General features: G+C 42.4%; 1 long non-coding RNA gene across 1 annotated transcript; it reads left to right on the top strand.

The window, feature by feature from the left end:
- Window positions 1-16,611: 16,611 nt before the first annotated feature.
- Window positions 16,612-20,170, top strand: LOC134944687 (uncharacterized). The gene is made up of 3 exons (XR_010181927.1): window positions 16,612-16,763; window positions 18,259-18,303; window positions 20,058-20,170. It is a non-coding gene; the product is annotated as an uncharacterized LOC134944687 (long non-coding RNA).
- Window positions 20,171-25,970: the final 5,800 nt, after the last annotated feature.

Genomic DNA, 25,970 nt, shown 5'->3' with positions numbered 1-25,970 from the left:
TTCAAACGGGCTCTCAAATCCCACTTCTTCACCAAACCCAGCCAAATTGTATCCTAACCCTCTGTTTCATACTCTCTGTCTAGCCCATCTGTGTCATCCCTGTCTGTCTGCTCCTCACCTTTAGAATGTAAGCTGTCACGAGTAGGACCCTCTTCCCTCATTCTCCTTATCATTCTTAAACCATCTTCGACGGCACAAAATCTCATGGTTTTCTGCCACTCTGATCATCTACTGATGTACAGTATCTATTTTTATTTGCCCTGTACTTGTCCTGTATTGTCTTCAACGATAACTCACTGTTTTCCTGTTTTGATTATTTGTTTCTGTACTCTGTAATTGGGTGTTGCGGATCCCTTGTAGTGCCATATAAATAAAGGATAATAATAATAATTTAAAAAGTCTAGAAATATTAATAATTAAGGCGCTGCTGCCCCTAATGCTAATATGCTCTGAATATGATATGAAGCCTGTATAAAAAGGTATATAAACCCCTTACACCTCATAAAGGAGTATTGCTGGAACACCGTAATTGTGTGTGTCTTCAACTGCTCTCTGGATGTAACAATCTTTTCTCTTATACAGTAGATATCCTGATTATGTGACAACTTGCCTTTATAATCTGAAGGTTCACACTGAGATCTCCAGTTCTTGACCAGCGATGGACACCACATCTGGTGGGTGCTGGATGACAGAATCGTAAAACCGCGCAGTGAGTAGAATTATTCTAAATATTATACCTTGCGCTCACTTATAGGGCTAAAGGTACATCTGCAGATCAATTGATCTGCAGATATATCTACTAGTGTGTACCCACCGTAACAGTCATCCCTCGGATGAAAACCCATGGACCCCCATGGATGTATTGCGCATGGTACATGGCAATTGGTTTCTGAAGGGAATGGAGAAATTATTTAAAAGGTATGGATTGTCGACACTGGGCCCCATAGACACAAATAACTTACAAAATGTGGAGCAGAGACACAGAAAATATATACAGGACAAGGACTAACAAAAACAAGTTATTCAGTGACTCAAAATTGCAATAAGCGTGAAATGGGAAATGGATTTAGATGACATGGAGGATGAAATGTTTTCTATGAGTCTGAGATCAGAATCTAACCAAGCCCAGGTAACCAAGGAGTCAGTAACCAAAAAAAGGAAAGGAAGTAAGTCTAATCCTTATTACCCTGAATGGAGATGTTTAGATTGTGCATTCTGCAATGTACCAGGTGATACAATATGCCCAAATTGTGAGGCACCTTGAGTACCTCCTGGCCCAGTATTTGTCCCCTCAGCCCCCCTCCATCATATAAAGATACATTGAAACTTGTGGAAATTTACCCTGTGATAGTTCAAAACAGACAGGAAGGATAGAACTAAATACAGGACACCACATGGTTTCTAGAAAATCTAAAACACAGGCAGGAAAAGAATGAGTCAGTACAGGCCTACCATGACTTAATACTCCGCAGACACAATGATCAGAGGTTTGGGTTGGCAGAGCCAAGAGAGATTACAATTTTTAAAATTACTCTACTTAATGGTCTAGATACAAAAATAAAAGAGCTATTATACAAAAGTAGACCAGAGGCTACATCCCTAGCACCCAACACACTTCTCACAATTTTGAGAGCAATAGAGCAAAATCACAAAAGGAGAGTAAAAAGATGTAACAAATCTGTCCTTCAGCCTGTTTATGTTAAAATCATAAACAACAGAAACAATAGCGATTAGTGCAGGTTAGGAAGATGCAGACAAGGGTCAATGGAAACCGAGGGCAGAAGAAGCAAAATGTAAGGGCCTTTGTTTCCACTGTTATCAACATGGTCACATTAAAAGAGATTGTCCGGCACCTGACAGCAAAAGGTTAGAGCAAGAAGTTGGACAAACCCAAGATACAATACGAAAACTTTGCCCAAGTACCACTCTGTCTGTGGTGACATCCAGTGTTTCAGGGCCTCAATGTACTATACCTGTAGAAATTAAACATGAAGTTACTAAACCCTGTCTAGTTGAACTGGGGCCCCCAGAACTGTTGTAAGAGCATATCATATTACTCCCAGCTTAATAACTAATAATCCTGTGAATGCCATTGGCTTAGATGGCCCTACTATGTCATTAAAAAGAACCAAAACTCTTTCATTACAATTCCCTACAGAGAAATCAGAGGTAGCCCAGGTGCTAGTGTCAGAGACATGCCCAGTAAATTTATTAAGTGCATATTTATTGTTAGCCCTCGAGTCATCCATAATATACGGAGGTGGAGGAATAACAATCACAGCTAGAGTAGACAAGCAGCAGTCTATTGCTTTTGACATCTATATGTATGCTCAGACATTAGAAGCACACATTAATCAGGTAGACACCAGTGTAAAGGAAGTCCTGTCCCAGATTCCAGTTAAACTTTGGTCCATAAGTAAAAATTGATGTGGGGCTCCTGTCCATTACATCCTCTTAATCCAGACCAAACCAATGCATATGGCAAGCAGATACAAGAAAACATACAGGCTGGAGTACTAAAGATTTGGCACTCCCTTGGAACACCCCCCCCTTTGCCAGCAAAAAAAGAAAACAAAGCAAGATGAACCAGTATCGAATATGATAGTTAATGACATTAAAGAGGACAATAAAAGGATGGTGACAGATACTCCTATCATGTCCAATCTTCACACGCTGCTTAACCAGATTACCACAACCTCAGAATGGTTACCAATCATTGATTTGGCAAATACTTTCTTCTCAGTTCCCCTGATCGAAATCTGCAAACTTATATTGTCCTTCACATACTCAAACAAGCAGTATTGTTAAACTAGATTGCCCCAGGTGACACAGTTAGCTTCAGGTTATGACTGGTGTCCAGCAGCTGTGACTCTGGGATGGAACCGAGGAGGCTGTATATAGCTCTTTTGAAAGGACTTTGGAAGCAGTGAGAACTGACATTGGTATATATTTCAGGTCATGAACCAAATGTCTCGTTTCTTGACTGGCTATCGGCTGAGGAATTCTAGCTGAATCAGACTGGCTACCAGCTAGAGAATACAGCTGGACTGGACTGGCTACCAGCTGAAGAGACACTGCTGGGCCGGACTGGCTACCAGCTGAGGAGTACAGCTGAACTGCACTGGCTACTGGCTGAGGAGTACAGCTGGACTGCACTGGCTACCAGCTGAAGAGACACTGCTGGACTGGACTGGCTACCGGCTGAGGAATACTGCTGAACCGGACTGGCTACCAGCTGAAAAGATGATACTGTACCTGGTAACTGCACAGAAGACAAAATGTAAGTTCACTTGTCAATGTAACTAGTTGCAAAGGCCCAGAATGCTGCAGCTGAACTTCCTTTAAACCCCTTGCTGGGCTGTGATTTGCTGTAAGGTAACTGGCAGGCTAGACTGAGACTTAAGTTGATGAAGTGGAGATCAGCTAGAAAACATGGGTGCAGCAATGTCAGGAAATATCATAGACTGCACACAGGAGCTTAAATAAACCTCAGGCACACAAATGATTAACAACTGGTCTGAGAACATTGCTGCAATCAGTATTCTGTGCATCTGTGTTATTAGCCTGGGAAGGTGCTGCAGTTTGGAAACTAGTATGCACAGCAAACACTAGAAACCCTGCAGAGGATCACCATAGCTTGCCAGATGCTAGAGCCCTCCTGTCAGAGGACCCAATGGACCCCCGCCACACCTAAAGTGACACTGGTGAGTGTTTAGGATGCCGATGCTGGTCACGCGTCCTGACACCAGGAAGGGACTACATCACCCTCAGCCTTTTTAGAAGCCATGTCACTAGTCCTGAAAGAATGGCACCCTTGTAACACAAGCACAATGGTCATCCAATATCTAAATGACCTTTGTCTTTGCTCAAATATTAAACAGCATGGTATGCAAGACATTTTCACTATTAACATTCTTAGCAGATAAGGGATGCAAAGCATCTAAAGACAAACTACAATTTATACAAAATCGATTCCAGTTCTTAGGCCATTAGATATCAGCTAGAGCCAAGCACAATGCATTTGAATGGAAAATGGCATTTCACAGGTACCACTCCCCAAGATGTTTAAACAAGTCTGCGCATTTAAAGTCCAAATACATCACAGAAGCTTCAGGTACTGTATGATCCTCTGAAAGGAGATTTAAAGCAAGGACATATAGATCTGACAGAGAACCAATGACAAACCCTTGAACATCGTAAGAATGATATTCTTTGTGCCCTAGCTTTGGCACTTCCTGATTACAGTAAGCACTTTACACTTTTCTATCATGAAAATTCAGGCCATGCCCAGGGTGTACTCATACAGGAGCATGGTAAAATAAAACCGCTTCCTGGATACTATTTACGTTAGATCCTGTAATGAGAGGAACACCCTTCTGTGTCTGTGCTGTTGCTTCTGCAGCAGTATTTATAGACAAAGTGGGGGATTTTACCAGAACAGAAAAAGGGGTAGGGGACTCCTATCACACTGGCGCCTAGAAAAGTTGTCCTGAGTTGTGCTCCTTCCCAAAATGCCACCACACTTTTAAACAGAGAATAGACAAAAATTGGTTGGAAGAAGTGCAACCCTGGCACTGTAAATTGTGTCAATATATACAAAAACTAAAAATGAGAAACACAAATGTGCACACATATATAACAATAAATACAATACGTCTCCCTTCTAGTGAATTCCAGTGGTATTCTTTTTTTCATTATGTTTTCATCCAATATTACTCTCCAAATATTGTGAAAAATAAAAAATAGTGCATATGTGTAGAACAGGCTTATATTAACAACATTCAATATTCACTTTTAACTATTTTCTAGTCCTTCTTGGTTAAGTGCAAATAGATGTGGTACCCTGACTTACACTTTAATACGTAAAGGTATGTGCATAAAGGTATCTTTTAGTACACCACAAAAATTGTCATCATATGGTGTGTAATATGGTATTAAATGTGGTTAGATTGGCCTACCCCACTCACTAGATTTGTAGAGTGGGAAAAGCCCATCAAGGTATCTTTATCTTCTACGGTGCAGAAAGGTGCATAACCCAACTCACAAGTTTGAAGACAGTAGCAAGTATATCAAGGTTTCTTTGCCACTGGTTTTCCTATAGGAAGTCCTGATCCCCTTCAACTCGATTCCAACATGTAGTTGGGTTCCAAATATGTAAAAAAATAAAAGAATCCCAATGTGTATTATATAATAAACATTGTAAGGTGTAATTAATGTGTGTATAAATTCTAGGATTACCCCAAAAGGAAGGAGGTTTTCTATAGTAACTGTGAATATATGTGCAAGAGAAATTCCAGGCTGGGGGCAGGAGAAACATACCCCACTTACACGTATGTGAGGTAGTGAAAAGCCTGTAAAGGTATATTTTTACCTTCTCAGGTTGTGTTTCCTTAAGATATATTTGTATATTTGCCCAGAGTATACCGGGAATGTTAATCTGAAGTAAGCGTACCCCACTCACTGGAGGTATATGGGATAACTTGAATATAATGGTATCTTTATAGGGGATACATCACGTCAACAGGCGTACCCCACTCACAGTCAAGAAGGTTATATCCAGGCCCATCAAGGTTTCTTTATTCCTTGCCATCCACATGTAATTCCTCTGTACAACTTCCAATTAAATCCATCTAGCTCCAAAAAATGCCAAATATCCATGATTTTATGAAAATGAAAAACGTATTTATTTCAAACAACCCCCCAACATTGGGGTATATTATAGCAATAAAACCTTGGAAAACACCATCCAGATATATACAAACACGGAACTGGAGATTTCAGTTTGAACACACCCCACTCAAATCTAAATCTCTCTGCACATGTTACATCTGCACCACCTGCAGCGCAACATGGTTTAGCCCATTAGTGTGTTTTTTCCAACTCTGTGTGCGAATTCTCTCCTCTAACCTAAGCGGGTGTCCATGTGTCCTTAGTAATGATCTTACCAAAAATAAATCCCTGCTAGCTCTGTGTATTGACTCATATATTTTTAAAAGTTAATCTCTTTTTTTACAATGTAAGCATGCCTAACCTTTCCTCGTATTCTAGCATCTCCATCACTTTAAACAATTTGGTTGCCCGTCTCTGAACCTTTTCTAGTTCCAGGATATCCTTTTTGCAATATGGTGCCCATAGTTTTGCAGAGTATTCGAGTTGTGGCCTCACTAGTGAGTTATATAATAGGAGTATAACACTCTCATCCCTTGCATCAATTACCCGCTTAATGCATGCTAATACCTCGTTTGCCTTTTTTGCTGCAATCCTACTTTGGGTACTACTGCTAAGTTTGTTATCTATGTGAACGCCTAAATCTTTTTCCAGTACAGAATCCCCTAGTTTTTTCCCATTTAGTATGTAGGTGGTATTTTTGTTCATGCTACCAAAGTGCATTACCTTACATTTGTCTATATTGAACCTCATTCTCCATTTTGTTGCCCATGTTTCCAGTTTAAGTAAATCGTTCTGAAGAGACTCAGCATCCCCCTTTGAATTTATAACCTTACACAGTTTGGTATCGTCAAAAATTTACACTGTACTCTCTAGACCTACTTCTAGATCATTTATGAAAATGTTGAACAATAGTGGTCCAAATACAGACCCTTGTGGCACGCCACTTAGTACTTCAGTCCAATTTGAAAATGTTCCATTTGCCACCCCTCGCTGCTCCCTTTTATCCAACTAATTTTTAACACAAGTGCATATTGTGCTCCCTAGCCCAAGTTCTCTTAATTTGTAGATAAGTCTCATGTGAGCAAAGTCTAAAAAGATTACATCCACCTTTTTTCCACTGACTGTTTCATAAAAGCCTATTACGTTAGTTTGACATGATCTATCCTTCACAAATCCGTGTTGGTTTCTATTAATAACCTTATTGGGTTCAAAGAACTCCTGTATTCTATTTCTTAAAATACCTTCCAGTACTTTCCCCACTATAGATAGCTATGCCTGACTCACTGGTCTATAATTACCTGAATCAGATTTACTTCCAATTTTAAATATCAGCACTACTTCAGCTATACACCAGTCTTTGGGGTCCATGCCTGATGTAAGTGAGTCATTGAAAATCAAATATAAGGGTCTTGCTAATTCGGAGTGCAGCTCCATGAGAACCCTTGGGTGAATTCTGTCAGGACCAGGTGACTTACTAATCTTAATTTTTTTAATTGGTCATAGACTACTTCCTCACTTAAATAAGCATTAAGCAGTGGAACATTATCATTGCTGAGGTTATGCGTCAATCCCACCATCTGGTCCTCTCTTGCGAATATAGATGAAATAAACTTGTTTAATTTTTCTGCTATGTCGTTGTTGTCGTTGATTAGGATTGCCAAAATTGCTTTTTAAAGTGCCTATACTCGCTTTCTTTAATCTTTTGCTGTTGATGTAGTTAAAAAAAATTTGGTGTTTGATTTAATTTTCTTTGCTATTAGCTTTTCCGTTTCAATTTTAGATGCTTTGATTTCTTTTTTGCATATTTTGTTACAATCCTTATAGTACTGGAATGACTATGCCCTACCATCTGCTTTATACTTTTTGAATGCTTGCCTCTTTTTGGCCATTAATTCCTTAATCTTTTTGTTGAGCCACATTGGTTTGTAATTATTACTCCTTCGTTTGCTGCCCATGAGAATTAATTTACGAGTATAGTGCTATTTTTGAAAACTGATATTGAATGTATTATATTATTGAGGTTGCTATTTCCCATGGGCTCCCCTACTATTATATTTGATATCAAATCCACATAGTTTGTTAATACCAGGTCTAAGATTGCATTATACCTAGTTGGTTCCTCGATTAGTTGAAGAAAGTAGTGATCATTTAGTGTGTTTAAAAACCTATTACCCTAGCAGTATCACATGAATCATTTGTCCAATTTATCTCTGGATAGTTAAAATCTCCCAACACTATTACGTCTCCTAATCCTGCTGCTGTTTTGTTTTGCTTCAGTTACAATTCCTCATCAGACACATCAATATCAGGCAGCTTGTAGCATATCCCTATAATTATCTTTTTAGTTCCCTTTCCCCCACATGCAATTTCTACCCATAAAGTCTCCACAGTATTTACATTCCCATCGCAAAATTCTTCCCTTATATCAGGTTTTAAAAAAAACCTTAACATAAAGACACACCCCTCTACCCCTTTTATTTAATCTGTCTCTTTTTAACAGCATATAACCCTCCAGATTAACTGTCCAATCATTAGTTTCGTCCCACCAAGTTTCAGTAATATCGATAATATCATACTGTTTGTTTGCTGCAATGACTTCTAGTTACTCCTTTTTCCCTGTAAGGCTTCTAGCGTTTACATACATACAATTAAGATAAGTATTCCCTCTACTGTTAGGAACTTCATTTTCCATATGCATTAATAGTGATCCATATTCATCATTAATTTGTGTTTTGGTAATACCCTTGGTAATACCCTTGCCAGCTGCTCTTTCCCTCCCCCCTTCTCTACCCCAATTCAGCTCACTACCTCCATCCTTACTATTCTCTCTGCTCGATCCATAGTTTCTAGCTAAACCCTCCCCCCAGGTACCTAGTTTAAAAATCTGCTCCAACCTTCTAACCACCCTTTCCCCTAGCACTGCTGCCCCCTCCTCATTCAGGTGCAATCCATTGCAACAAAAAAGATGGCTCCTGACTGAAAAGTCCACCCAGTGTTCCAGGAACACAAACCCCTCTTTCCTACACCAGTCTCTGAGCCACACATTTACTTCTCTAATCTCCCTCTGCATCCATGGGTTAGCGTGTGGCACAGGTAATACTTCTTAAAATATTACCCTAGATGTCCTTGCCTTTAGTTTCTGGCCTAAGTTTCTATAAACTTTCTTAAGGACATTCCATTTACCACTAACTTGTCTTTAGTTTCAATGTGCACCAAGACAGCCGGGTCGTTCCCAGCCCCTCCCAACAATCTTTCAACTCGGTCAGCAATATGTCATAACCAAGCCTGAGCACCTGGGACACAACAGACTGTATGACAATCATGGTCTTGGTAGCAGATTGCCCTGTCTGTCTTCCTGATAATAGAGTCCCCTTCAACCACAATCTGACTAGGTACTTCACTTTCTATTATACCATCTGTGCCGGAGGGACCACTCCTCTGGTTGCAAGAGGGAACAGTCTCCTCCAGCTCCATCATTTCTTCACTGCCATCCTACTACAGAAGATGCAAGCACAAGACTCACAGAAGGAAATAACAGCTTGGAAATGACTGGGAGCGGAAGAAAAAGGGAAGCGATGGTGAACCAACGCCATTATCTGCCTTGCTCACTCTACCCAATCATGGCCCATATACATGAGAGAGCGCATAATACCAAAGATACTATGGTGAATACGTTGAACAAACATTGGGTAAACCCTGGGTTCATGCAGGCAGCACAGGCCTATACCATGGGCTGTACAATATGTGCCCTGCATAATCCAGGTAAAACAGTCTCTGTGACTCTTAATGCTACCCCTAAGACATATTTTCTATTTCAGGGATTACAGATTGATTTTATACAGTTACTCAAAGTATCAGGGTATGACCATATCTCGGTGCGCATGGACCTCTTTTCTGGCTGGCCAGGGTCCTGGCCCTGCAAGTCAGCAAACACAAAAACTGTAGCAAACAAACTGATAGCTGAAGTAGTCTGCAGATATGGGGTACCTGAGGTAATAGAGAGTGACAGAGGTACTCATTTTACTGGGGAAACTTTAAACCACATCTTGGCAGACCTGGGGATCACACAGGCCCTACATACCCCGTATCACTCCCAAAGAATTGGAATAGTGGAGAGACTGAACCAGACACTTAAACGAAAATTGCTGTAACTGATGGCTGAAACCAGAGGCATAACTGTGGGAGGCAACGGAGTCTGGCCCTGTAGGCAGCATCTCTCCTCCCATGTCCAGTGACACCATTCAATGAAGTTAATTGACAGCTGCTGCTAGCTCTCCCATGGCTGACTCCCCTCCCCCATTAGTATATATATGAAGTGACTTCTCTGCCTTCCTATACCAGAGTAAATAGCTCTATCACTAAGGTGCCTGCTTCCAGTGTAATACATCATGGGTTCTAATCCTGGGTATGACACATGTAAAATAATTGTCAGAGAAACAGTCAGCATTGACTGAGCAGATCTATGTAGCGTGTGGCTGCACACTACATAGATCTGCTTTGTTGCAATGGTTTTGAGTTGATAGGTGTAAGTAGCTTCATATAATTAGAATCTGCAGACTTGCCATGCAGGAGCTAAGAGCTTTATCAGTAAGGTGTCTGCCTTCAGTGAAACAGGTCATGGGTTCTAATCCTGTGTATGACTGCTAAGAAGTGTGAGATTTTAAACGACAATGAAATATATATGTAATTGTTTTTCAGAACAGTCCACACACACACACATACGCACACATTTATCTATATATGGGATGACATCAATATTTTACTTGCCTCTGGGCAGCTGGGATGAATTTATGCCATGGGCTAAAATCCATAGGAATTGGTTGGAATGCTTACCCTTGGCACTGTTCTCAGTTAGACATAGACCCCGTGGGAAGCATACATTTACCAACTTTGAGATACTGTTTGGGTCTCCAGCTAGAACAGGATGTTATTTCCTACAGCAATTGCAGTATGAACATGCAGACTTGACACTGTATGTTGTCCATGTCACGTCTGAGGGCAGGGTTTGGCTTGGTCAGGCGTTTTTCGGCAGAGTGTGAGTGAAGTGAGAAGGCTTTATAACATGTGCAACACCTTTATTAAAGTTAAACTGTGGATCACTGCTGATGATGTAAGAAAAAAATGGATTGGTGACCAGAATGCAACTGGGATGTTGACCGGAATGGTACTAGAATTGTACTTGGAATGGTTCCAAAATGGTGACCGGAATACAAATGGAATGGACTGATGCGCTGACCGGGATGGGTCTGGAATAATGACACTGGAAGTCCTAGAGAGACATAGTAGCAGATATACTTGGACTTAACAATCACTGAGCTGTAACTGGATCAGAGCAAACACTGAGAATGTATAAGCTCAGCACAGAGCTTTTACTTCCTGTGAAGAGACTGTTGTACTGACTGCCTGATGTCAGCAGGAGATCACCTTTATACTCAATAGTGCTCAGAGATTGGATGCTGCGATCAACTGGCTGGAAGGGGCTCAAGGATTGAACAATGGAGGATCAGCCGATAGAATACAAGAAGATAGCAGCGGCCAGGTCCAGTTTTATAGAAAACTCAGGATTAGGCCCAAACACCAGGAAGCGGATATCATGAAGGATATTGCTGTGACAGCAGGCAGTGGCAGCAGGCACAGTGCAGCGCAGCTCACAGAGACTGCGGCAGCTGCCGTGAGTTCACCTGAGAACCGTGCCAGCAGACACCTGTTTGAACTGGGAGCAATGCATGAAAGCAGTGCGAAAAGCCCTCCGCGGTAACCAGGACAGACATCACAAAGATAAGAAGACTTTACTTCTCCGGAGCATGACAATCCACTTACAACAAGAACTAAATGTTGCCTCTTCACTGCCCTGGTCACTGCTTCTCATGCTTCCCATGCTCATGTTCAAGACTATGCCCGTGCTGCACCCCTTCAGTGGAACACACTCCCCCGCACCATTAGACTCTCCACGACCTTGCAAAGCTTCAAACGGGAACTAAAAACCCACCTATTCATCAAAGCATACCCTCCCGATGCATAACCTAGTCCTGAGGCCGCGCCTCCATCCCCATGCCTCATGCTTTGAACATCTCAGCTTTGCTTGCATACTGCCATCAGGCCACCTCCTGCTTGTTTCCACCCCTTGTCATCTGTCTGTCGACCCTTCCCACTAGATTCTTAGCTCTTCAGAGCAGGGCCCTCTTTCCTCTTGTTATCTAAGCCCTCGTCTCGACACAGTTCACTCGCAGCTCTCTCCTACTCAACAACCATCTCTACCCGCTATTTCTCCTGCTGGTAAAGGCTCATCTCCATTTATGGCCACCAGCCCCTAGTAGTAGGATGATCACTCCCTCACTACTTACATCTTAGCTGTATTATGTCTTGAGAATGTGTGGTGCTCCTTGTTACCTATACTCTATTTCTGTTATTTATTTACTGTAATGCTAAGTTTTGTCTCCCTGTACTGTCCTTTGTACGGCGCTGCGAAACACTTGTGGGGCCTTATAAATAAAATGTAGTAATAATAATAATAACCAAAATACACCACCAAGTGTCTGCTTCTATTTCAGATCCCAATTTCTCATGAGAAACTCATGAGCCCAGTGGCGGAACTAGCTAATGGTGGGCCCAGGTACAAAAACATTATTTGGGCCCCCCACCATGCTAAAGAAAAACAAGGTGGTTAGTATGTTGATGAAATGAGTGCCTGTGCCCAATCCACAGCAGCATGTTGCCCATATTCCCACTACACTGCATCACTGCACTATATTCACCTTATACCTGTGCTACAACACTTCACAACAGTTCTCTCTATGCTGCACTACCTCACTACACTAAACTGCATTGCTGCACTACATACCCCTATAAACCATAGTGCATTGCTGCACTACATCACTACACTATATCCACCTATATGCTGCACATCATCACTAAACTACAACCCCATATGCTACACTACATCCCCCTGTGCATTGCACTACATCATACACTATACACCCCATGTGCAGTGCTACATCACTACAATGTATCACCCTATGTGCAGGGCTACATCACTACACTGCATTCCCCTATGCACAGTGCTCCATTACTACACAACATCCCTCTATACACAGCATCCATCACTGAACTACATCCCAGCTATGCACAGTGTAGATAACTACACTACATCTCCCCTATGCACAATGCTTTATTACTATACTACACTACACTCTCCACCCCACAATAACTTTAGAATGTCCCCAGTGCATCCATATGTACATACCAGCTTCTCTTCCCCATGTAGCTGTAGACAGATTAGAATGAGGAAGGCAGGGTAGAATGGAAAGAGGGGGTGGGTATGGTCCCTCTGAGTGTGGTTGGGAGAGACGGAGGCAAGGTACAGTAGTATGGAAGGAGAGAGAGCGGCTGGGTAGAATGGAGAGCTTGTGGTACTTTGAGCAGGACAGAGAGCGGTAGGAAAGAGGGGAAGGATAGGTTTGGCATGGTTCCGCTGGATAGGAGAGAGCAGGAGAGAGGGCAGCCGGGTATGGGGGTGGTACTGCAAGTGGGAGAGAGAGCGGCAGGATAGAGGTGAAGGTGGGTACCATGTGATACTGCATAAGTGTGGAGGGAGAGGGCTGCCGCCTGGTCCTGCAGAACTGAAGCTGTCATGTCCCCTATGAGGAGGAGATGGGCTCCTCTCCTCCTCACCTGACGAATTTCAATACTTATTTTACTACGGGTCCGCAGTGTTGGCTACTATAATGAGTATATTAGACTAATTAGTAGTTTTGCTAATGTTGCCAGCTTAGGCCCTTTCAGAGCCATGGGCCCCCTGTGCAATGCACTGGCTGCACTGCCATTAGGTCTGTCACTACATGAGCCTGTTGACTGGGTGGTCATAAAGAAACACGTGAGGATAGGATTGGACCCATGTTTTGAGGGCCCCTACCAAGTTCTTCTCACTATCCTGTCCTCAGTTAAGGTGACAGGATTAGACACTTGGATCAACGCATCACATTGCAAGAAAATTAAGAAGTTAAGTATTTTTTCACAGCATGATGCTTTATATATATCAATTTATAGTTCCTGAACCTGATAGAGGTCTGTGGGCCTGCATATTAGGATGGACTATTTTCTGTACTGGGTTGGCTGTGATAATATGGGTATTACTCATAGATCCCATAACCAATCACAGCCCATCTTCAGTAATTCCTCCCACTATAACTGTAGTAAGTGGAAACTTCAGAGACATTTACAGGATCCATGGTATAATTGATCCATACAGATAAATTACCTTCTGGCTAAAGGTACCAGTAGTACTGACTGTTTGATTTACACACATTCCCCAATTTCATCCAGCACAATGCCATATTTAGCTATGCAAGTTCCGTGGAAAGAGATGAGTACTTAGAGTACAACTGCATATAAGGAACAGGAAACCCAGTTGACTACACAAAACTTCAATAATACTAAGGTGAGCCTATGTAGTACATCTACCGTTTGGTGGAGAGCCACCTGTATACTTATAAAGCAGAGACCTGTACTAGTTTGCAGCAGAATCTTAACAGCAGATAAATATTTAAGGGTAGACGGGTGTAGTATGTTATGCCGGCGGCCGGGATCCCGGCGCCCAACTGCACTCACCACATTGCGGGCATGGTGGCGCGCTACGCATGCCACGCTATTTATTCTATTTATAGATCATGTCCCAGCTAACAAACGTGGTGAAAAATGAGAGAAAAGGCCTCTACAAGTGAAGTCATTGTGGATACACTCCCTGAACTCACTATCCCCATTGGGTTTTGAACGAAACCATCTCTTATTTGTGGTTTTTGGACTAATGCAAGATCCTATTGTGTAGCATTAGCACTGCAGTACACAAATTGTTTTTCTTAGTAGTATATTTTGTTGTTGTCAGGTTTTTAGCTTGGATGTGTCACTTTTCTCATTTAGATGTTGTGTGACATGCACAATCTTTCACGGACTATATGCCCAGAATTTGTAATAGAATTATTAAGCAGCAGCCTTTTCAGTAGCTACTTATTTGATGTATAAGCCATATCCATGCACCAAAGGTGACTAAAGGCCCCCATCCACTAGAGCGATATGACCTGTTTTTATGCGATTGAGACAAATTGCTGAGACGGATTGCATGAAAAGTGTCACATTGCATGTCCTTTTCGTGCAATTGCAATGCGAGGCGCGCTCCCATGTGTCTCCCATCACAATCGCAGATCACACATGCTGCACATTATATTTATCTCAATCACACAGAAATAGGTTTAATAACGTTAGATTGCATGAGATAAATCACATGTAAAGAATACACTCAAGTAGCAAGTGTCACTGACATAGGTTGGGGGTGTTGTGAACTCGGGGGTTCTCCTGATGGTAGGGGAGAGGAACCACAGTTGGGTCGGAACAGGGATGGCTTGATATAGGTCTTCCTCATACAGGACTCTGACAGTAAAGCTTGGTGAAAATATTAAAGAACTTTATTGCAGGAAGGGAGCAACACAATGTCACATAGCAGAGAAGGAACGTATGGGGGGAATGTCCAGGCCTATAGGAGAACTTGTAAGCAATGTTAAAGATTCCAGGAAAAGAAGTACTTGTGAGTGTTGGTACAAGATAATAGTGACTGAAGAACTTGTGAGTGATGTTTTTAAAGATACTGATGATTTGAAGAACTGGTGAACGGTGGTTAAAGACTCTGATGATTTGTATGACTTGAGAGCGATGATTAAAGACACTGTAGAACTTGGGAGCGGTGGTTAAAGACACTGGTAATTTGCAAAACTTGGGAGCGGTGGTTAAAGACACTGGTAACTTGCAAAACTTGGGAGCAGTGGTTAAAGACACTGGTACTTGCAAAACTTGGGAGCAGTGGTTAAAGACACAGATGACTTGTGGAATTTGAGAACGGTGTTTAAAGACACTGATGACTTGTAGAACTTGAGAGCGGTGTTTAAAGACACTGATGACTTGTAGAACTTGAGAGCGGCGTTTAGCCCGCAGCCCACGCTGACTCCAAGAAGCACTGGTGACTGGATTGCAGAGGAACACACCAGCCGCTGTATACGCTGGAACTGTGCAGCAACTGGCACCTGGAAGTGCCGGAGACACCGGGGCACGACTGCACAGAGACTCGCCGGGAACAAGAGCACTGGCATCCACCTCAGGGGAAAAGACGATACTCAGGCGCCGAGGCTCTGCCCGGCGCCTGCCTTTGAATCTCCCACCTCCGCTGGATTGGCGGAACAGTCTGATGACGTCACCTGCTCCCCGCCCACGTGATGCCGGGTGTCATGGCGGCGCCCCTGCCCCGGGGAACCGCCGGGAGCCGCGCCAGCCAGACGCCGGAGCCCGTGGACCACCGAAGGCGGAGGCCGCAACACAGACCAGCAGGCACGCAGGGGTAAGCGCAGTGAACGCCGCCTATGGCGTGTGACAGCAAGTCACAATTGCAGGGCTCCCGGGAAGCTCCCAGCCAGATTGCAGGAAAGATGGATCCAACACACTGCTGAGATAAAACTCCCTAGTGGATGGGGGCCTTAAGTATGAACACGCATTCATAGGAGGGTGTTGTTCCAGTAATTAATAATGTATAAGTAACATTATATCCCTCATTTGTATATATTTTTATTAGTATATTTTTCAGCTTACTTTTCACTTAATTTCTTTGCAGTTAATATTGCTCACTTTCAGTGTCAGTACCAGGGATTTTGTCCTTGGGCCACTATGTCCAATTGTTATGTTTTTCACGCTTAGGTTAAAAAAACTTCTAATTGATTATCACAGATGTCAGCAGATGTGTCTGTCACCAGGGGGTGGTGCATTACACTGTCATTAGCTGGTTTGCATCAGCCCATGTGTTTTTTCTATGAAACACAATTGTAAATGTATTTGCTAGGCAACAGTTGTTTGATTGCTAGGCAACCGCTGTATTGTGGATATTGTTCATCCTGTTCACACCAACGCGGCTGGCCGGTAGGCGTGGCATGCTGGGTCCACTGCACGTAGACATCATCACGCTTGATGCAGTGGGATGCCGTTGCTGACCTGTGATGTCATGGCCATGGCGGCGGGAGGGAACGCATGGGGATCTGATACATGAAGTGTATTAAAAGGTATGTTTGTACACTATGTGGGTTGTGTTCTTGATAAAGGTGGCAACACTGAAATGTCGAACCACAGAACTGACTCAGTTGTCTTTATTCTTGTTATATGAAGACCTGCGAGTGCTGTGACTTCAATAGACAAATAACATATCTGTGTTAATTAGGGCCAAAATATACAGGAAGAAGAGAGCTGTCAAACTTACTCGCCAAAAATCAGGGCTGTGTGGTGAGGTTAATGGCTCAGGAGGTGATGTTTAGTACTAGTGCCAGATTTACACACAATATATGAGCCAAAGGGTTCATGTGGGCATTATACACCGGTGCAGCAGTATATACTGCTGGAAATTTGGTGAGTTTTGATCGTAGATGTGTGGAAAAGATGGCCATGTGAGGCACTGCATCACCTGTCATAGACTTTTTACTCCAGAGTTTTGACTATAAAAATTATTAGAATAATACAAAGATATTTGTAATATATTCTTTGTATTTTTAATATACTTTACATAGTCAAAACTATAGCTCATATGATAGTATGACAAGAAAGGCTCTCCCTCACCTGACCGCACGTCACTGTCATAAATCCCCCAAGTGTGTTTGTAGCTCCTCCTCTACCACACAGGACTCCACCCATCTCCCGCATCCCGATGACGTCTATCCAGGGCGCACAACAGGTCCCACCATTTTCACGCCGGCTTGCACTCCTCAGGCACAGCCATGTCACCCTGGCAACCCACAGCCTGCATTTCACAGACAACGGAAACAGCAGAGCGCATATATATATATATATATATATATATATATACAAAAGTACTGTTTCATGTTTGTACTGCTTACTGTACTTATCTTTATTGTTGTGTATAGTTGGTGTATATCAGTTTCGACTCCACATGTATCAAATCTACTCCACATGTTCACTCTGTTAGTGCGCTCTGCTGTTTCAATTGCTTGTGGGTGTGGGGAGGGAGGGGACAGCGGTCTGTTGGCCCCCTCTCTGGCTGGGCCCAGGACTCTAGTCCCTGCAGTCCCCCCATAATGGCAGCCCTGGGGGAGCTACACTAACTGCCAGCGAGGCCCAGACAACAATGTTTGGTAGTGTTTGGGAGGGCAGTTGGTGTGGCCCCCTTATTTGAATTTTGGACTACACTGCAGCTCCACCTCTGCAGCCGCCACTGCTCATAATATTTAGTGCAAATTCAAAATGGGTGTTCTCTCTGGTGGCTCCCCTTAAGATATCCAGTGGTGGAACGTTTCACTCACCTATCAATTAATATTATGATTTTTACATGCCTGCACCGGGTTTCTGCTGAATTAATCACAGAACATTTTACACTTTTGTTCCTTTTGATAAGAAAAGGAACAGAACTATTCATCTGGTAAAGCCTTATGAAAGAACTATATTCATCCTAAGGAATGCATAGAACTTGTTACAAGTGAGAGAGTGTTGTTCAAAATTAAACCCACCCATGTAAATTTTCCATACATTCAAAAACTGTAATTTGCACAGGTCTCCTGGAGATTATACAGAAGGAAGTACCTGATTTCTTCTCTGGTAAGGTTCACTTTGCTGTCTCATCTTGTATAGTATTATTGCATACATATTTTTACACCTATTCTCTGACTTATTAACTGCCTTTTTAAAAACCCTTAGGCATTGACTTCACATTTTCTAGGTCTTTTATCTATTCTAATTGCTTATTTTTTATTTAAGATATCCTATGCAAACATCTGTTTTTGCTTATCTTCAGAATGAAAAAACAGTGCATCAAGCTTTTTTTCCCTTCTTTAAAGCAACATATTGTACATGGGAGGTCATTCCGAGTTGTTCGCTCGCAAGGCGATTTTAGCAGAGTTGCTCACGCTAAGCCGCCGCCTACTGGGAGTGAATCTTAGCATCGTAAAATTGCGAACGACGTATTCGCAATTTTGCGATTACAAACTTCTTAGCAGTTTCAGAGTAGCTTCAGACTTCCTCGGCATCTGCGTAAAAAAATAAAATTGGGGAGAACACTTAGCCAGCGCTGTATCGGTTTTTCTTTCTTTACGACTCCCCTTCAAATCTCACAGATGGGGTTGCATGTAAGATAATAAAGCAGGAATGTATATAGTGAAGTACTGTTTAATACAAAACATATATACATAAATACAAATTAAACATAGGATCAGATAAGACACAATCCTTTAGGAGGCGTATAGGATGGGTAATTACCAAGATCAATGGGAACTGTGGTCAAACAGTCCCTCGGCATCTGCGATCAGTTCAGTGCTTGTCGTTCCTGGTTTGACGTCACAAACACACCCAGCGTTCGCCCAGACACTCCCCCGTTTCTCCAGCCACTCCTGCGTTTTTTCCGGAAACGGTAGCGTTTTTTTCCCACACGCCCATAAAACGGCCTGTTTCCGCCCAGAAACACCCATTTCCTGTCAATCACACTACGGTCGCCTGAGCGAAGAAAAAGCCGTGAGTAAAAATCCTAACTTCATAGCAAATTTACTTGGCGCAGTCGCAGTGTGGACATTGCGCATGCGCACTAAGCGGAAAATCGCTGCGATGCGATGAAATTTACCGAGCGAACAACTCGGAATGAGGGCCAAGATGTTGCTTTCCCTCATCATCATCATCTAAAAAAATGTTTAAATATCTATTAAAGGTTATGTTAATTGTACTCTCAGTTGTACTTTCAGTACTATTTTCTTTCTTTTACATCTGGTCTATATAAAGTTACATTTGGATCAGCATGGGAGTACGCTCTTAATTATTGTATGCTTCAGAGATTCCACATGTTTTAGATAACATCTACAGTTTATTTTAAAATTAACCAATGTGAAAAAAGTAAAAAAATTAGAGCTCAATTTTCTTAAGGGCAAATTATGATTGCTCATATTTTTGTTCAACAATTTTGAAAAGCTCAAGAAAATTGTAAAAATATATTGCAAAACTGATCGTGATCATTTAGGAAAACCTGTACTGTTTCCGATACAGGGCCTGATTCACAGGTGGATGCAGAAACGTATTTGGCTACATCTATTGGACATTGCCCATCTGCGACTTTATGCAAATCCACTACAAAGTACTTCCCTGGTGTACATCCATGTAATGTGCAAGGACTAAAATGCCCTCTTTAAGCATCTGTACATACTGTGATACTGCCTGATGTGTCTTTAGATGCAATCATTGGTCACACAATCAAAACATGCACCTGCCCTATGATACAGTAAATAATGGAGATTATTGTGAGCATACCATATTTCATGTACTTATCACACTGGGGAGATTATGTACAATTATTTGTTCTTAAATTAAAGGTTACGTGGGCAGTCATCAGAGACTTGGTTATGACATCATGATGGGATGAGGAAAGCTAATAAATGGATGCCTTTGTGCTGGGTCACAATTGATCGAATTGATGAGCTGTGCATTTTTCCAAGACAAATATTGTGAGTCACAGATTGTACATTCTATTCTGACTTTCTTCTTTTATTTTATATTTGTTCTGCTGTATGTTACATCATCTTGTTACTAATTGTTTTTTTAATCTGTAAGCATTGTACTTTTTTTGCACATTTAATAAGTATGTTCTTATTGCACTAAACAAATGTAATGCTTGCTTAGAAGTGGTTGATTGCATGGCTGTGTTAACCCTTTAAATACCAATGACTGAAGTGTTAAAACATTTTTTTGCTATCAGAACAAAGACTGTGTGCTATTTTGTAATAAAGGCACACGTGTTCTACTGTCCTTATACAGTGGATGGTGGCAGCTGAGTTGTGTGGAAGTGAGTGACTGTGTTGGGAAAGGGTCCAGGTAGGTCTGCAGCCTGAGGTAAATGAATGCAAGATTGAGTCCTGATGGGCCCCTTACAGTAAACTTCCTAGTCACAAGTGTGCAGTTTTGACAGGTAAAGGTAGTCAGTGTATGGTTGTCTGTTTTTGCCAATCCATATCAGGATCCTTGGGTCTAATTGATGCAGGAGGAAAGCTGAAACTAGATGCCTTGATCCCTGGAATCAATTGTGGTGAACTCGGACCCAAAAACTGAATCCAGGTACTTGGCTTGGAATTGGAACCCTCTACTGGGAACTCAGGGAACAAGATGAGTAGAAACTTAGAACTCACATTCACTGGAATGGAATCAAGAACTCAGGACTGAGCCTAGTAATGGCAGCTGCTATTTTTGCATCCAACACACTCCAACTCAAGACCCACACCCCAGACCACAGAACTGGAAATTGAATCTGAGAATCAGCCCTAACACAGGTTCCATACAACTGGCATGCAGAGACTAAACCAAAATAGTATGCTAGCAGACTGACCAGTATAATAGTGAGTAGCGGGACAGGTGCTAGATGGAAGGAGAGTACTGACTGAAGTGGCATTGCATTGTAGAGTCCTTGCTGGAGGAGAGCCATAGAATCTATAGAAGCCATAGAATTGTGTGGAATCCTTTCTAAGCAACAGCAGCAGTAAATGTGGAGCTTGATGGAGCACCAGTGAATCACTGAAGTGTACACAGATGACAGAAGTGAATGTGGATAACAGGAGCACTTGCAGATGAACATGGGAACCAGGAGCGTTTCTACAGAGAAGGGGGCCCGTGTGCACCTCTGGGTGGGCCCCCTCCTCTGCACGGCGCTGTAGACGCCGGCACTGTGTCGGAGTCTACTGCGCATGTGCAGGTCTCCGGAAACATGGCGCCCGCCATGATCCAGAGACCAATTTGGCTACTGCGCATGTGCGGCGGTCATTTTGGCTGCGATTTCCGGCGCGATAATAGCTCCCGGCGCTAGACTCCAGAAAGGTAAGAATTAAAATGGGTGCAATGGGTGCGGTGTGGGCTCCCCCTGGACCCATTGCACCCATTATAGAAATGCCAATGATGGGAACGCTTGTAGATGAACACGGAAACCCTTACAGGTACAGAGCATAAGCAACTGAGCCCATTGATACACGCAACTGTGTTTGGTTCTTAAATCTGACTTGTTTTTGATTGAAACGGTTTCATTAGTCGTACATTACTACACTATACAGCCATAAATTCAAATAATGGCTGGGGGAATGAAAATATAGGTATCATAACACACTGACAAAAATGAAGATATGTGGAACACCAAGGGGGTGATTCCGCACCAGCTAAAAAGTAATGATAGATAGTAGAAACCAGAGATATCAAATCAATGAGAGTAACTCATAATTATCGGAGTTCTGGTGGTGCACCCAGAGTCAAACAGTATGGTTACTATGTATATTTATATATATAAAGACATATTTTTAAACTTTATTTATACCTTTTAAGAGTGCACCCACAAAAGAGTCTCTTCTTCTTCTTCTTCTTCTTCTTCTTCAAAAATGAAGATATTCCAGTATAAATTACAATCCAGTATTAAGCTGAACACTGCACTGCACAGTACAAAAGTAAATACTAAAAGCAGTAAAAGTCCTTGCAATGCTTAAGAGGACACTGAGGAAAATTCTAAAGGGTGATCTCAAAGTGTCATTAAACAATTTACTATAACTCACAATTTTTTCCTACAAAATCGTTCATAACATTTTTTTTCCATTTTCTTATTTAATATAGTTTAAAAAGTATTTTTTTTTTCATATTTCAATATTATATAATGCACATCTGCAGAACAGATCTCCTCATCAAAAACTGGGGGTCTCGGTAGCACATTGCGGTCAAATGTGATCTGACCATGCTAGTTAATTAGAGATTCAAAGGGCGCTATTCAATTCTTTTCACCCCCTTTCACACCCGTTCTGTTTCTGCTGATGGGCATATATAATCATTTCAGCTCGCTAACCCCAGGGTAGTGAGGGCGCCCAACCCTTTACGCAGCTAAACTTGATTATTATGGGTGCGATATGTGTGATAATAGGGATCTTTTTAGAAAGGAGACTGGGCATGATATATCATTTGAATACCACCCAAAGAGTGAGTGTGGTGCAAAATACAACATAACAAAATGTAACCGAAGTAAATCATTATTGCTTCAGAGTGCCTGCAGTGGCACTGCATGTGACTTGAGTTTAAATAAGAACCCACAAAATGTCGTCTCTAAAAGTGCAATAGGAATTTATGATACAAAAAAGTATGTTTTACGCTGTGGTCCCCAGTGAGGAAACACCTTAAATGTTTCAGAATGGGATGCGGTCTGGATTCCAACAGCAACAATACTGACAGTGGGATTCTGACAGTCAGAATCCTGACGGATCTAGGAGGTAAGTACTGGCCTTGGGGTTAGGTACTAGAGGGAGGGATCAAACTTAAACATCTCTCAGCCTGGTCTTGTACTGGAAAATAAACTGTTGAAACCAGAAAGCACTACTGTGCATACTTTATATTGGTTCCTTAAGGAAAGCTTCAATCCTTACCAAGATTCTGCACATGTGCGGCATCATCTTGTCACTGTGTTAGAGCCATAGTTGGACACTGATGTGTTCCACTTAGCTCTGGAGAGAACCTGCTATTACTGCTATTCCATTCAGTTGTAGCCACTGGTACCATTTGCATTCTGCACCGCTACCCCCATGTCACATACCTGACTCCTCCGCTCAAGCTCTGCTCCATGAAGAGAGTCTGTTTATGAAAAGCTGTGACTATGGCATTACTGCTGAATAAACCACCCTACTGGTTAAGTACTGAAATGCTCACTGACTTAGAGCATCTGCTGGTGTGTCCAATTACTCTGCCATACCACTGCCAATAGTACACACATATTCCAGCACAAACTATCTGGGGTTCCTGCTATTTTCCAGCGCTGGGCTGAACCAGAAAAACAAAAGGGATTTTTCCCACACACTCTGCTGGCTGTTAGTAAGAAGAACTATCTACTATGTAATAATAGAAAATGTAGAGCTCTTCGTTACAGATGTTTTGCAAAAGATATGATAAGCCTCCAGGCCACTTCACGGCTGCTCTATTACTGGAGGTCCCTAACTAAGCATAAGTCCAGGGATTGGACCCCACAAAGTCGGCCCAGGCCCGACCACCCTGGGGCAGCACACAATTGAAATACTAACGTGTTAATATGTGTTAAGAAAGTAGCAGAAGCTATGGGTTAGAAAGTGCTACAGAAATAAGGGTGTTAATAAAATACTCAAAAAAATAATATTAGTGAAAAAATAGAAGTGTTACATAAGTGCTAAATAAATAATATGGCATGCTACCCCAAGGTACCCCAGCCACACCCGACCTGAGGGGTACCACTCCCCAAACTCACACACAGCATCATAATAATAATAATAATAATAATAATAATAATAATAATAATCATCACTATGGGTCATACAATTGCTTAATGTACGGCCACATGATAATGGCACATACAAAACATATCCAGATTGAGAGCCAGCTTACCTGGAGGCACCCCTGTATCCTCCAAATGGCACCACAGGACCCAGCATGCCCTCCTAATGCTGGCTCCATCTATGCCTCACTGAACTGCAATAAATGGTGGCAAACTGCTCTAATCAAGCTGGTAACAATCCTCAGGTGCTGCGGGAGGGGGTTACTCTGGACAAGAAAAACAAAAGGGATTTTTCCCACGCACTCTGCTGGCTGTTAGTAAGAAGAACTATATACTATGTAATAATAGAAAATGTAGAGCTCTTCGTTACATATGTTTTGCAAAAGATATGATAAGCCTCCAGGCCACTTCACGGCTGCTCTATTACTGGAGGTCCCTAACTAAGCATAAGTCCAGGGCTTGGACCCCACAAAGTCGGCCCAGGCCCGACCACCCTAGGGCAGCACACCATTGAAATACTAAAGTGTTAATATGTGTTAAGAAAGAAGCAGAAGCTATGGGTTAGAAAGTGCTACAGAAATAAGGGTGTTAATAAAATACTCAAAAGAGTAATATTAGTGAAAAAATAGGAGTGTTACATAAGTGCTAAATAAATAATATTGCGTGCTGCCCCAAGGTAGCCCAGCCACACCCGACCTGAGGGGTACCACTCCCCAAACTCACACACAGCATAATAATAATAATAATAATCACTATGGGTCATACAATTGCTTAATGTACGGTTACATGATAATGGCACATACAAAACATATCCAGATTGAGAGCTAGCTTACCTGGAGGCACCCCTGTATCCTCCAAATGGCACCACAGGACCCAGCATGCCCTCCTAATGCTGGCTCCATCTATGCATCACTGAACTGCAATAAATGGTGGCAAACTGCTCTAATCAAGCTGGTAACAAATATCCTCAGGTGCTGCGGGAGGGGGTTACTCTGGACAAGAAAAACAAAAGGGATTTTTCCCACGCACTCTGCTGGCTGTTAGTAAGAAGAACTATATACTATGTAATAATAGAAAATGTAGAGCTCTTCGTTACATATGTTTTGCAAAAGATATGATAAGCCTCCAGGCCACTTCACGGCTGCTCTATTACTGGAGGTCCCTGAACCAGCTAAGGGGTTGATGCTATAGCAAAGAGACACACAGTGTGGGGCATTGGCGGATTTAGACGGGGGCGATAAGGGCGATCGCCACCCATAGCACACAGCCCCAACCCTGCCCTCTTGCTGTTTCAAGCAGAGGTCACACTGGGAGCTGCGGGCTCTGGCCGGGAGCTGGCTGCACTAACCACGCTGAGACAGCACCAAGTGGTTGGCAGAGCTGCAGGCGTTGACTGGGACCTAGCCGCACTAGTCCCACCGAGATGGCGCCAGGAGGTCAGGGGAGCTGTGGGCGCCATCGGGACCTGGCCGCACTATTCATGTTCAGGGCAGCTGAGATGGCACCACCCAGTGTGACCGGACCTCTGCTACCAGCAGCAACAACAACACAACTCCTGCTGTGCTGTCCCATGCATTGTGTGAGGTAGCAGCTGCTCTGTTAATGCAAATGATATTAAAGACCAATCCAGCAATAAGCTGGTAACGAGCGGTAGGTAATGTGTGTATGTAACCTATTAAATTGAGAAAGCATCCAACATTTAATAAAAATACAGAAAAATAAAAAAATAGAGAAAAGTATAACTTATAAAAAATGTAAATAACTGAAAACAAATAACGTTTAAGCTGTTTTAATGTGATTTTGGTGGCTAAAGCAGAATGTCATTTAGGGGTGGGCTGCCCTATTCAGGCCTTTCCCTATCTTACATTATGCTGTGGCGGGCTGGGTATGGGTGACCAGCTTTTGGGATCCGGCTGGTCACCATAACAACCCAGGGATCCCGGGATTTTATAAATGTCCGTGGGGGTGGTGG

The sequence above is a fragment of the Pseudophryne corroboree genome, chromosome 1, assembly GCF_028390025.1.
Source record: "Pseudophryne corroboree isolate aPseCor3 chromosome 1, aPseCor3.hap2, whole genome shotgun sequence".
Lineage (NCBI taxonomy): Eukaryota > Metazoa > Chordata > Amphibia > Anura > Myobatrachidae > Pseudophryne > Pseudophryne corroboree.
Note: the sequence above shows the minus strand (reverse complement) of the source record. Positions and strands in the feature narration are given on the sequence as shown.